This window comes from Arachis ipaensis, chromosome B7 (assembly GCF_059453495.1).
Source record: "Arachis ipaensis isolate K30076 ecotype BB chromosome B7, ASM5945349v1, whole genome shotgun sequence".
In the NCBI taxonomy this organism is placed as follows: Eukaryota; Viridiplantae; Streptophyta; class Magnoliopsida; order Fabales; family Fabaceae; genus Arachis; species Arachis ipaensis.
In genome coordinates, this window is record NC_142442.1 from 98,812,567 (window position 1) to 98,826,585 (window position 14,019).

Sequence of the window (14,019 nt, forward strand, 5' to 3'; positions counted from 1 at the left end):
TCTTCGTGGTATAAGCTAGATTGATGACAGCATTCAAGAGAATCCGAAAAGTCTAAACCTTGTCTGTGGTATTCCGAGTAGGATTCAGGGATTGAATGACCGTGACAAGCTTCAAACTCGCGAGTGCTGGGCGTAGTGACAGACGCAAAAGGATAGTAAATCATATTCCGGTACGATTGAAAACCTGCAAATGATTAGCCGTGCGGTGACAGCGCACCTGGACCCTTTTCACTGGAAGGATGGATGGTAGCCATTGACAACGGTGATCCACCAACACACAGCTTGCCATAGGAGGACGTGCGTGCGTGAATCAGAAAACAGAGGAAAGCAGAATTTCAGAAGACAAAGCATCTCCAAAACTCCAACATATTCTCCATTACTGCATACAAGTATAATTTGTGTTCTGCCCTGTTTACTTTCCACAATTCAAATTAAAAATTATTATTGATATTATATCCTGACTAAGAGTTACAAGATAACCATAGCTTGCTTCAAGCCAACAATCTCCGTGGGATCGACCCTTACTCATGTAAGGTATTACTTGGACGACCCAGTGCACTTGCTGGTTAGTTGTGCGAAGTTGTAAGAGAGTAATGTGAACATTGACATTACAATTTTGTGCACCAAAGAGATAGAAAGTAAGGCGAGAAGAAGAAAGAAGATGAGGGAGGAGGTATGGGAAGAGTGAGGGGAGTGTGCATATATATTGGTGTGGGGTAGTGAATTCAGTTATGGGAGGGGTGGTGGAGAATGTGGAGTCAATATTTGATTTATGAAGAGGTAAGGTGGAAAGATATAGAGAGGTTTCGTGGAGATACAAAAAAGATATTATATGTAAAGATATGAGTGAAAGCAATAAGATATGATATGAAAAGATCTGAGTGAAATAAAAATGATATGATATTACAAGATTATGAGTGAAATAAAAAAGATATGATATGAAAAGATATGAGTGAAATGTAGGAGATTTGGTTGAATGGTCAACTTGTTGGTGAGATTGTCCTTCTCTCAACGTTGAACACCAGCTTGGGTGTTGAGCGCTGAGACTCGCCCTCTTTTTTTTTTTCTGGCGTTCAATGCTAAGGATGGGCGTTGAATGCCCTAGGGGGACCAAAAATTGGTTCTGAACTGCTCCTGTATGGACGTTAAATGTCCAAGCTTCCATCCCCCTTTCTGGCGCTGAACGCCAGTTCTAGCGTTCAGCGCTAGCAAGGGGCATCCTCCAGGGTGTTCTGTTTTCCTGTTACGTGTTCCTGTTTCTGTTCTAAGTGCTACACATGATCACAAATGTTAGAAAAAAGAGAAAAACTATGAAGATCAATAAAGAATTAATATGAAATCAAACTCAAATAAACTAAAATAGCATAAAAGAAAGAAAAGTAAACTATGGGATATGTATGGTTAGGTTGCCCCCCAACAAGCGCTTCTTTATTGTCATTAGCTTGACATCCACTGTCGTCATGTCAGTAGGAAGGTAGATTTCTTGCGAACCATCTCATCCCCTAGGTAGTGTTTTTCTCTCTGGCCATTGACTGTGAATCTTTTATCTGAATGTCTGTTTTAAAGTTCCACATAACCATAGGGTGACACTCCTGTGGCGACAAAGGGTCCTATCCATCATGACTTGAGCTTTCCAGGGAAGAGCTTGAGCCTAGAATTGAAAATTAAAACTTTCTGGCCAGGCTTGAAGACTCTAGAGGCGATCTTCCTATCATGCCTATTCTTTGCCCTTTCCTTGTAAACCTTGGCATTCTCATAGGCAGTATACAGGAACTAATCTAGTTCATTCAGTTGGAGCAATTTTTTCTCTCTTGCAGCCTTGGCATCAAAGTTTAGGAATCTTGTTCCCCAGTATGCCCTGTGTTCCAACTCCACTGGCAAATGACAAGCCTTGCCAAAGACCAATTGATAAGGCGACATCCCAATAGTTGTCTTGAAAGCTGTCCTGTACGCCCAGAGAGCATCATCCAACTTCATTGCCTAGTCTCTTCTGGAGGTGCTTACTATCTTTTCTAAGATCCTTTTGAGTTCCCTATTTGAAATTTTAGCTTGTCCACTGGTCTATGGGTGATAGGGGTTGGCTACCTTATGACGGACTCCATACCTCTGCAAAATTGAATCCAATTGTTTGATGCAGAAGTGGCTGCCTCCGTCACTGATTAGTGTCCTTGGGACACCAAACCTACTGAAAATATATTTCTGTAGGAACTTCAGCACGACTCGGGCGTCATTGGTGGGTGATGCCATTGCCTCAACCCATTTAAACATATAGTCCACCGCCACCAGGATGTATGTATTTGAGTATAAGGGTGGAAAAGGTCCCATAAAATCTATCTCCCATACGTTAAACAGCTCAATCTCCAGGATTCCTTGCTATGGCATCTCATGATGTTGAGAAAGGTTTCCTGCTCTTTAGTATTTATCACAGTTTCTTACAAATTCCCGGGAATCTCGGAAGAGGGTTGGCCAGTAGAATCCGCTTTGCAGGACCTTGGTCGCAGTTCTCTCCCTTCTAAAATGTCCTCCATATTCAGAACCGTGACAATGCCAAAGAATCTGCTGGGATTTCTCCTCTGAGACACAAAGCCTGATCATCCCGTCTGAGCATCTCTTAAAGAGATAGGGTTCATCAAACAAGTAGTACTTTGCATCATGCAAAAGTTTTCTAACTTATTGTTTAGTGTACTCCTTGGGGATGAATCTCATGGCCTTATAGTTTGTAATGTCTGCAAACCATGGCACCCTTTGGATTGCAAGGAGGTGCTGACGTTGGGATTTTTGCCGGTAAAGAATTTTATAAAAATAGTCGCGTTGTAGATATAGTCTCTAAACCAACAGAAATCCCTTCGTACAAACGTTTTGGTTGTCACAAGTAACAAACCCCTTAATAAATTGATAACCGAAGTATTCAAACCTCGGGTCGTCTTCTCAAGGAATTACAGGGAGGTATGTTCTTATTATTGGTTATGAGTTTGTAAATTGGGGTTTTGGAGTTTGGGCAATGGGCACAGGTATATTTTCAAAGCAATAAAAATAAATAAATAACTGTAAAATAAACTCTTGGCATGGTATGAGAATCAGAACTCCTATTCTAGTTATCCTTATCAATTGTGATGAGAATTGGATTCTTCTCCCACTTTGTTAACCTCTAACTATGAAGGTAAATTTAGTGGATGAATTAATTTTGATTCCTCAGGTCCTAGTCTTTCCTTGGGAAAGGCTAGAGTTATTGGAACTCGAATTAATTCTTGAAAAATTCCAATTTTCAGTCAACAATGAGTTTGATAACTCAAGTGTCTCCAATGACTCAACCAAAGCCAAAAGGGAAAAAAGTCTACTTGAATGAAAATAATTTGGATAAACAAAGAGCGTTAATAAATTAAAGAGAGCAACCATAAATCTGAAATACTTCAAATTATATTAATAAAAGCAATCCAATCTAACATGAAATTTTTATGAATCAAATGAGCAACATAAGTATTTAACAAATAAAAGTATTAGAGTATCTAAAAGTAGAAGAGAAATATAAATTGAAGAACATTGAACCTGGGATTGAGAGTTACTCCTAAAACTAAGAGAAATCTTAAATCCTAATCCTAAGAGAGAGGAGAGAACCTCTCTCTCTAAAAACTACATCTACTCCTAAAATTGTGAATGTGAAAGCTTGATTATGAATGGATGCAATCCCTCTACTTTATAGCCTCTAATCTGTGTTTTTTGGGTCGAGAACTGGGTCAGAAACAGCCCAGAATTCGCTGGTTGCGAATTCAAACATGCTGATTTTTGTCACTGCGACGCGTCCGCATGAATCACGTGACCGCGTTGCCTAGAGTCAGAGCAACTATGGGATATTATATATCAAATCGAAGCTCCGGACGTTAGCTTTCCAACGCAACTAAAACCGCATCGTTTGGATCTCTGTAGCTAAAGTTATAGTTGTTTGAGTGTGAAGAGGTCAGGCTGGACAGCTTAGTAGTTTCTCCAACTTCTTGTATTCCTTCCACTTTTGCATGCTTCCTTTCCATCCTCTGAGCCATTCCTGCCATGTAATCTCTGAAATCACTTAACACACATATCAAGGAATCTAATGGTAATAAGAGAGGATTAAACATAGGGAACTTAAGGCCAAAGAAGCATGTTTTCAATCAAAGCACATAATTAGGAAGGCAAATGTAAAACCATGCAAATAGTATGAAAAAGTGGGTTAAGAGTTGACAAAAACCACTCAATTGAGCACAAGATAAACCATAAAATAGTGGTTTATCAACCTCCCCACACTTAAACAATAGCATGTCCTCATGCTAAGCTCAAGAGAAACTATAAACGAGTGAAGATGAATGATAGAATGTATGAAATGCAACCTATCTATATGAATGCAACTACATGCAAAATGTTTCTACCTACTTGGTTAAAAGTGAATAAGTTCTCCAAGAATAAGTATAAATCAGATTTCACTAATTCAAATCATACAATAAAAAGCAAATAAACTTGTAAGAAGATAGCTCATGAAAGCAGGGAACATAGAATTAAGCACTGAACCCTCACTGGTAGTGTATATCACTCTAGTCTCTCCAGTGTATAGGGTAATTCACTCTACTCTTCTCTAGTCATACTTTCTAAACTTTGTTCTTCATCTAACCAATCAACAAATATTTAGTATATCAATGCAAACATCATGAGGTCTTTTCAGGGTTGTAATGGGGCTAAGGTAAGGGTGAGGATATATGTATGGCCAAGTGAGCTATAATATGAATCTTTGACTAACCTAAGCTCTCACCTAATATACATATACTCTATATAACTCTAGAATCATCCCTAGCTACCCAAAATTCTCACTTTAGCATCACATACTCATATATCAACTTTTCTTTAATTTTATCACATATGCATTAATTTTTCATTAACTTAACATTGGGGGTAATTTTGTCCCCTTATTTACTTATATATAATTTTTTTTTCTTTTTCTTTTTCTTTTCTTTTTCTTTTTCTTATTTTTAATTATTTTTTATTATTTTTTTTATTTTTATTTTTATTTTTAATAATTTTTTTAATAGAAAAATAAACATAACTTATCAATGCACATGGATTTTTGATTTTTCTAGTCTCACATGAGTAGGTACCGAAATTCCCAATATTTTATCAAAGTAAAAACATAACACATTCCTTTATTAGCCCATGTTCCCACAGTTTTCCCACACTTAATTGTTACACAATCCCTATCTTAAGCTAACCAAAGATTCAATTGGGATATTTAATTGTTTTTCTGCTTAAGACTAGTGATGTGGTAAAATGCAGAATAAATGGGGATTAAAAGGCTCAAGGTGGCTGACAAGGGTGTTTTAAAGGGTAGGCTTATTTGGGATAAGTGAGCTAAAATCAAATAATGGCCTCAATCATATGCAAGCATGTAAATACACTAAATATTGGACATATAGAATGGAACAAAATATAGATTACAATCATAGAGAAGTAAACACATAAGAATAAAATAATTATGGTTAAATAATGTAACCATTCATAAAGGCTCAAATCTCACAGGTTGTGTGTTCTTTAGCTCAAAAATCATGTTCCAAATACAACTTCAAACAAGTTTTAACACAAAAAAAATTTTTTCAATTTAAATTAGTGAAATTTTTCAAAGATAGGGTCTTAAAAGAATTTTATTACTTTAACCAAGTAGTAACTAAATGCACAAAATCAAATAAACATGCAATCAAACATGCAAATGCAACAACTAACAAGGAAAATAAAGCATTGGTGTTTGAGAAGGAAATACTAACCCATGGAAATCGGTATCGACCTCCCCACACTTAAAGATTGTACTGTCCTCGGTGCATGCTGAGATGTACAAGTGGACGGGTTGTTCCAACTGACGCTTCTCTCCAAAGATTGTGCAGATGGACTTGTCTGTCTCCCTATGTAAACGTCTTCCGCTTCCTTCCGGGTGGCCATCCTGAAAGAAAAAGGGAAGAAAGGTAACCCAGTAATAGAGATAAGAAAATAAGTGAAGTATGGGTGGGTTAATGCCAAATGAATAGGGTCTCATGTACATGGAAGCTTCAACATGTACGTGAGAAAATAATAGAAGCCATGGCATACCAGTGGTACAAAATTTGTAACAATGGGGAAGAGAGTGTGGGTAAGGAGCGATAATAAAAATTCATGTCAATGTAAAAGTAATACAGGTATAAAAGATTGGCATTGATATAAATAGTATTATCTAACCAGAATAAAACAAGTCACTAAGCACCCAAAATAATTCAAGAGAAGATGCAACAGTTAAATAAGAAAATTTTAACACCAATGGTAAAATAATAAATTTAGAAAAGAAAACAAAAATATGCACAAAATTAAGATGCAATGAATGAAATATGCAAATAAATTAAGTAAAATAAAATAAAAGATAAGAAGAATGAGAAGGGAAAGAAGAGAAAAGAAAGAAATAATAATAAGGGAAAACAAAAATAAGGATTTGGGGAAGAAAAGATAAGATATTTTGGCTAATGGGGATAATCTGTGCGCCGCATGTGACGCGGACGCGTGGGTCACGCGATCGCGTGGCCTGATTTGTGCGATTGGCGCGAGTGCAGCCTCACGTTCGCGTAACTCTCTGTTCAGTTTGCTTATTGCCAAAATTTGGGGTGATACGGTCGCGTGGTTGACGCGATCGCGTGGATGGCCTTATTTCCAATATGACACGGACGCGTGGGTGACGTGTTCGCGTCGGAGGAATTGGGCTTCTAGCACGAGTTCAGCCCTAATTCAGCACAACTTTCGGCCATGCACCCCTTTTACGTCGATTTTCAGGTCACGCGGCCGCGTGGGTGACGCGGTCGCGTGGGAGGCCCTTTTCCCACATGACGCGGACGCGTGAGCAACGCGGTCACGTGGGGTCAAATTATGCTAAAGGCGCGCCTCCAGCCACGCTTTCGCGTGACTTTCTGTTCGTTTTCTTTTCTTCCCATTGCACTGGTGACCCGGACGCGTCAGCGACGCTGCCGCGTCGCGTGCGTGCCTTTTTTTTTAAATCTGAAAAAAAAATGCAGAACGCAGTGTTAATATGAATGTTATGCAAAACTTGCCCGCGACCTGAACGTAACAGAAATCGCAGGGGGCAATTTCTGGGCTGCTTTTGACCCAGTTTTCAGCCCAGAACACACAGATTAGAGGCTATAAAGTGGGGGAATGCATCCATTCATAGGGAGCTCGCCAATTTAGTTACTTTTCCATGATTTAGATCTAGTTTGAGAGAGGTTCTCTCCTATCTCTCTCTTAGGATTTAGGACTTCTCTTAGTTTTAGGAGTAACTCTCAATCCCAGGTTCTTTATTTTTATTTATTCTTCCAATTTAGTTTATGAACTCTTCATGTTAGATTATAATTTCCCTTATTAATGCTATTTGAGGTATTTCAATTCATGATTGCTTTCTTTAATTTATGTTATTGTTGCTTTACATCTGAAGGCATTTTTATTCCAGTAGATTTAATTTTTCCCTTTTGGTTTTGGTTAAGAAATCAGTAACTCAGGAGTTATCCAATTCAACAGCATAATTGATAATTGTTATCTTGCCAATTGAATTGACTTTCAATAATCCCAATCTTTTCTTAGGAAATAAATAGGATTCGAAGGTCAAACTAATTAATCCCTTGACTTTCCCTTGCTTTAGCAAAGGTTAACTAAGTGGAATTAAGATTCAATCTTCTTTATTATTGAGAAGGATAACTAAGTCTGGACTTCCAATTTCTCATACCTTGCCAAAAGTTTGCTTTGCAGTTATTTATTTATTTTAATTGCCATTTAATTTACCCGCCATTAAGTTACTTGTTCCTCATTCTTGAAACCCCAATTTACAATCTCCATTGCCAATAATAAGAACATACTTCCCTGCAATTCCTTGAGAAGACGACCCGAGGTTTAAATACTCGGTTATCAATTTTAAAAGGGGTTTGTTACTTGTGACAACCAAAACTTTTGTAAGAAAGGTTGATTGCTTGGTTTAGTAACAATATTTACAACGAGAGTTTACTATAACCTCTAAACCATCAATCTTCTGCTCTTTCAGCGTGCGCACGGCTGCCTGTGCGTACACACAGTTGCTCAGTCAAAGCGCGTGGATTATTTCGAGCACGTCGCGCGTCCATTTAAGCATTACCTAGTGTGCGTGCGCACGGCTACTTGTGCGTACGCACGGGACTGGATTTCTCGCAAGGTGTGCGGACGCACACATCTATGCGTCCGCACAGGTGTCTGCACATGACTTCATTAAAATGGCACGTGACTCGTGATTTAAGGGCTTTGGAGGCTCATTTCTGAAGTCTTCTAGCTCATATTGGAGGGGAAATGTGGAACATAACATAGCATATCATTAGTATAGTTTTAGGAGTAGTAGAAGGAAGCTTTAGTTAGTTTTTCTCTAAGTTTTTCATCATCTCAATTAGGGTTTATAATAGGGTTTTACATTCAAGTGCCATTTCCATTTTTTTATCTTGAATTTGGCATGCTTCCATTGTAAGTATTCTATTGTTATTACTCTTTATAGTTATATTGTCATTACTATCTCTCCTAATTCAAGTTATAGCTCAATTTTGCTTCTCTCTTGCAATTTTAATTTCTTGTTGATGAATTTGATGTTTGATGTTTATTTCATGCTTTCTTGTGTTATTCTTGTTGATTGAGATCAATTGTTGCTTTTAGTTTCAAGCTTTTTCTCATTTTCTCTATGGTTAAGGTTTTTGCCCACCACGTGTTTGACAAAATGTCAAACATGGTTTTAGGCTAATTTTTTGGTTCTTGGCTTGGATAAAGTGAGCAATTGGGTTTCTAGAGTTGGAATGTCCAACATTTAGTTTCAATTCTTGATTGTTAATTGTTCTTGTTCCCACTAACGCTAATTTGTTGCTAAAGTAATTAGCAAGCAATTTAGGATTTGTGGGTTGAGAACACTTATGCTCATTTAACTTACTTTCCAATATGAGAGTTGATCAAGTGAGATTAATCCATTATAATTGTCATAGTTGTGGTTCCAGCAAGGAAAGGACCCTTAGCTCACTCCAAGCCAAGACTCTTTTTGATGCTTTTAATTTTTCATATACTTCTATGTTGATCTCTTTTATACTTTACTTGTTTATATTACATAGTCGGTTCTTTAACTTCTTCATTAGTTTAATCATTACAATTTTACATGTTCTTTTATTGCTTTATATGTTCATTTCTTCATTGACAATCCCTTGATCACTACAACCAGATTTGCACACTCATTGTTCTAAAAGTACTCCTTGGGAGACCACTCGGGAGTCAAATACTCTCGGTTTTGAATTAAGTTTTGAATTGTGATACATCTTGTGAGTTTCTAATTTGATCGACGGCCGACTTGTTGGGTTAGGATTATACTTACAACGCTAATTCTATTTTTTTTGGATAATCGAGTTCCTAACCTATATGCATATTGGCCGCCCGCTATCAAATTTTGGCGCCGTTGCCGGGGAGTTCACTTTAAGTGCAATGAGTGCTACAATTTTGGTTGCTGTAAATATGTGAATAGTGTAAATATTTGATTTTTGATTTGCTACTTAGCACTAATTGTACCTACTACTTTTCTCTTTAGTTAGTCTTAGTAGTCGTTGATTGTTAAGTGGTTCTTGCTTACTTGCATATTTTTGTTTTGCTTTTCATAATTGCATGGTTTTCATTGCCTCCTCAGTTAAATGACACAGTCGCTTCCAGACCCGAGCTTGGCCACTTTTGATCTGGAAATCGAAAGAACTTTAACTCATATAAGGCAAGCTTGGTGCCGGCTGGCTTTTGTGGATAGTGAATTGGAACCCCTTGAGGAACCCTCCTGTTCACTATCACCACCCATCTGTGACTATCATTCTCCAATCAATGAGGAGACTCTATATTCATCTATGGGAAGTATTGAACTCTCTTTGAGTGACTCAGGTGACACCGTCATGGCAGACCCACCTCGAAGAATCACCTTGAAGGAGGCCGGAGCTCCTGATCTTGATTTGCAACCGCTTCAAATTCTGTATCCGGCTTTAGACCCAAATTTTGAGCTCAAGTCTGGCACGATAAACTTGCTTTCCAAATACAATGGACTGCCTGGGAAAGATCCTCTAAAGTATCTAAAGGATTTCCAAGTTGCATGTGCAACTGCGAGAAGACATGGGGCGGATGAAGCCGCAGTGTTAGTCTTCGCTTTCCCTTTCTCTTTGGAAGGAAAGGCGAATGAGTGGTTTTATACTCAACTGGGTGAAGTTAGATCGAATTGGGACTTGTTGTATAAAGAATTTTTGGAAAAGTTCTACCCTCGTCAGAAAATAGACAAGTTACGGAGAGAGATCTCTTGCATTGTGCAACGAGATGGGGAGACTTTGTATGAATACTGGGAGAGATTTAAGAAGTTACTGGAGGCTTGCCCTCACCACAGGATTGATGAGTTGGTTCTTATCAGTTATTTCTGTCAAGGAATGCATCACCAAGACAAGCTCCTCCTAGATGCCGCGAGTGGAGGATCATTGACAAAAAACAAGACCGCTGCAGAAGCATGGGAAGTTATATCAGACTTGGCAGACTCAACTCAGCACTCAAGGGCAAGGAGTCCACAACCGAAAGCTTTGAGTGAAATTTCTCCCTTCGGAGATGCTATTCTGACCAAGACCCTTGGTGAAATGATAATCTTGTTGCGACAAATCACCCAAGGGCAACAAATTCTCCAAGCTTTGATAAATGCTCCACCTCAACCTCCAAGGATCGAAGGACCATCAAGGATATGTGGTGTTTGTGCTTGTAACACTCATTACACCGATGAGTGCCCTCAACTCCAAGAGGACACTACATTGGCGGTAGCCAACCCTTATCCGCAAAGACCAAATTACAATCAAGGATCCTACCAACATGGAGGCAATCAAAACCAAGAGTGGAAGGATAATTCAAACCAAAGGTGGAACCAAGCTCTTCAAGCTCGTCCCAACCAAAACGCTTAAATCTACTACCCTCAATATCCCCAAGGTCAACCACAATACCAACAACCCCACAATCTCAACCTCAAGCGAAATATCAACATCCCCATAGTAGGCCTAGCCCTCCTCAAGTTAACCAAGCCCTTCCCTCCAATCAACCTCACATGAATGACACAATTCACACCTTCATGCAAGAGCAACGAGAGTTCCATAAGAAACAAGAGGCATATATGGCTACAATAGCCGACGCCCTCTCCCGTTTAACTCCCCTCCTCAAACCGCACAAAACACCCAACAGGCTTCAACCTCAAGTAGTTTACCCTCCCAACCTCAACCCAACCCTAAGGGTAGAATTAATTCCATTACCCTTAGCAGCGGCACTAAACTTGATAAGAATGTTGCTATGCCTACAAATTTGAGTGAAGAGACAAACAATGAAGAGGTAGGAGATGAAGTGGAGGTGATGATGGATGAAGATGAAGGTGTTGACAAAAGTGAGGAAGAACCACCCAAGGTCAAGGAGCCGAAGAGAAAGACCTTGCTTGAAGATCCTTTGCCCATTCCATTCCCAACTTTAGCCAAGAAGGCCAAGAAACAAGAAGAGCTTGACCCCAATATGGTAGAGGTTTTTAAGAAGGTTGAAGTCACCGTCCCCCTCTTCCAAGCCATTCAACAAGTGTCCAAATATGCCAAGTTCCTTAAAGATGCTTGCACTCACAAAGACAAGCTTGGCAACCTCAATACAAAGCCAGTAGATGATTCTATCTCTTCTTTACTTCCTGAAAAATGCAATGATCCCGGCCCATGTTTGGTCACTTGCTTGATTGGTGGGATGAAATTCATGGACTGTATGTGTGATCTGGGGGCGTGCGTAAGCATTATGCCACTCCCCATTTATGAAAGATTGAATTTGTCACCCCTAAAGAGGTCCAGGGCGAGGTTTATGCTAGCCGATAAAAGTATTGTGTCAGTTGTGGGATTGCAGAGAATGTGCTAGTTAATATTCAAGGATTGCTCTTTCCAATTGATTTTCACATTTTGGAGACCCCTCCCATTGACTCTAACAAGCCATCGTCCATACTCCTTGGAAGGCCATTCTTAATGACGGCCCGTTTCAAGCTAGATGCACATTCAGGAGTCTATTCTTTCGAGTCGGATGGCAAGTTGGTCAAGTTCACTTTGGAGGAGTCCAACAAGCCCGTTCTTGAAGCTTATTCTATTTTTGGGTGCGACATCATTGAAGATCAAGTGATTGAGGATGGGAAGGAGCAAGAAAAAGAGGATGTTGCCAAGAAGTCAAATTCAAAGGATCAAACTCAACCTAAAAATGCCAAGGAGTTGGAGATTTTCCTCCTTGGTGAAGTCTCCAAGTGACAAATGAAGCCATGGTCCAACTTAGGACTCTAAACCAAAGTGCTCGGTGGGAGACACCCCACCATGGTAACTTTGTTCCAACTTTATCTCTTATCTATAGCCTTTTGAATAATTTGCTTTCTTGTGATATAATGAGTAACTTAGGTTTAGTTTGATGATTTTGAGTTGAATAAGTTAAATTACTTGTGGACCATGAAATTGTGCTTGTTTGAATGATTTGGGGTTGGTATGTTGATATGCTAAGGGTAGGAACCTTAGTTTTGAAGAGAAAGGAATTTTTTGAAACATGGCATCTGTGCATACGCACAAAACTGTGTTTTTCGCCACCTGTGCGGCCGCACGCACCTGTGCGTCCGTACACGACATAATATGCCCTCTGGTCGCAGTGCCAGCATAGCTAATGTGTGTGCGCTGCCCTGTTTTCTCTTATCTGTGCGTGCGCACAGCTGCATGCGTACGCACACGTCCCCTCTCATACTTCATTTGTGCGGCCGTACAGACGTGTGCGCCCCACACACACATTGATAGCCCCTCTGGTGGGAGCAAAGGAACAGCTTGTGCGTGTGCTCAACCTCCCCCATTTTTGGCCCCTGTGCATGCACACGGACCTGTGTGCGCATGCACACATGATTTTGTCCTCAAGTTAAAAAAAAAACTGTCTGTACGGTCGCACGTCTTTGTGCGTCCGCACGTCTTTACGCAACCTCTCTGGTCGCAGTGATCGCACGCGGTATGCGTTCGCACCCATTCTAAGTTTTCATATCTGTGCATCCGCACAGGCCCCTGTGCGCCCGCACACATCACGTTCTGGGCGTTAACAGGGCAACCTGCCTTGTTGAGAGGCAGCTCCTCTCTTCTCTTCTTTCCTCCATAGCTGCTCTCTCTCTCTCTTCTGTGCCCAGCTCCGTCGGTCCCTGCCGCCGGCCACCGCCCCCGTCAGATCACCGCCAGTGACCCTTCTCTCTCTTTCTTTTACTCTTCTTCTTTTTTCTTTCTTTTTTTCCCTTCTCTTTTCTCTATCCATCACCGGTGAGTTCTCTCTTCCGGTGCTTCTTTTTTTGGTGAACCCAAATGTCGTGATTTTGCAGTGGCTATAAGGAGTGCCATTGTTCCTCCCTCGTTCTTGTCCCTTTCACCTTATTATATCTCTGGTTCTTGCTTTTCCTTTATTTTTATGTTAATATTTTTATACTTGCTTTTATTTCTTTTATGTTGCTTAGATTTCATTAGTTTCTTTCTTTATTGTTTCTTTGTATTGCAAAGTGTTGTTGCTTGATTTTTGGGTTGGTTATGATCTAATTTGAGCTTAATTGTGATGAACTTGCACATTGCATACCACATGCTTGATAAAATACCTCAATAAACATTTTTTTTATTCATATGACTTGGCCATCATATGTGTTCAATTTATCTCTTGTTACGCATATTGTATGAACGGTGCAACTTCTATTATGACTTTTGATGGTAGAAAATTGAAATCACCAATGCATTCCCTTGTTTGTTGATATGAAATTTTGGTTGCAAATGCATTGTGTTGATGTAATCTAAGTTTCATTATTCATCTTGGAATTTAAATTGCGTAGCTACTCTACGAAAACTTTTGATGATGTCTTGATCAAACATCTTTTGGGCCTTCCAATTAAGAACATTGCATGTATGATTACTACTTTTTGAAGATGAACAA

General features: G+C 39.5%; 1 non-coding gene across 1 annotated transcript; it reads right to left on the reverse strand.

The window, feature by feature from the left end:
* Positions 1–10,326: 10,326 nt before the first annotated feature.
* On the reverse strand, positions 10,327–10,433 carry LOC148553485 (small nucleolar RNA R71). Its single transcript, XR_015893348.1, has one exon. It is a non-coding gene; the product is annotated as a small nucleolar RNA R71 (small nucleolar RNA).
* Positions 10,434–14,019: the final 3,586 nt, after the last annotated feature.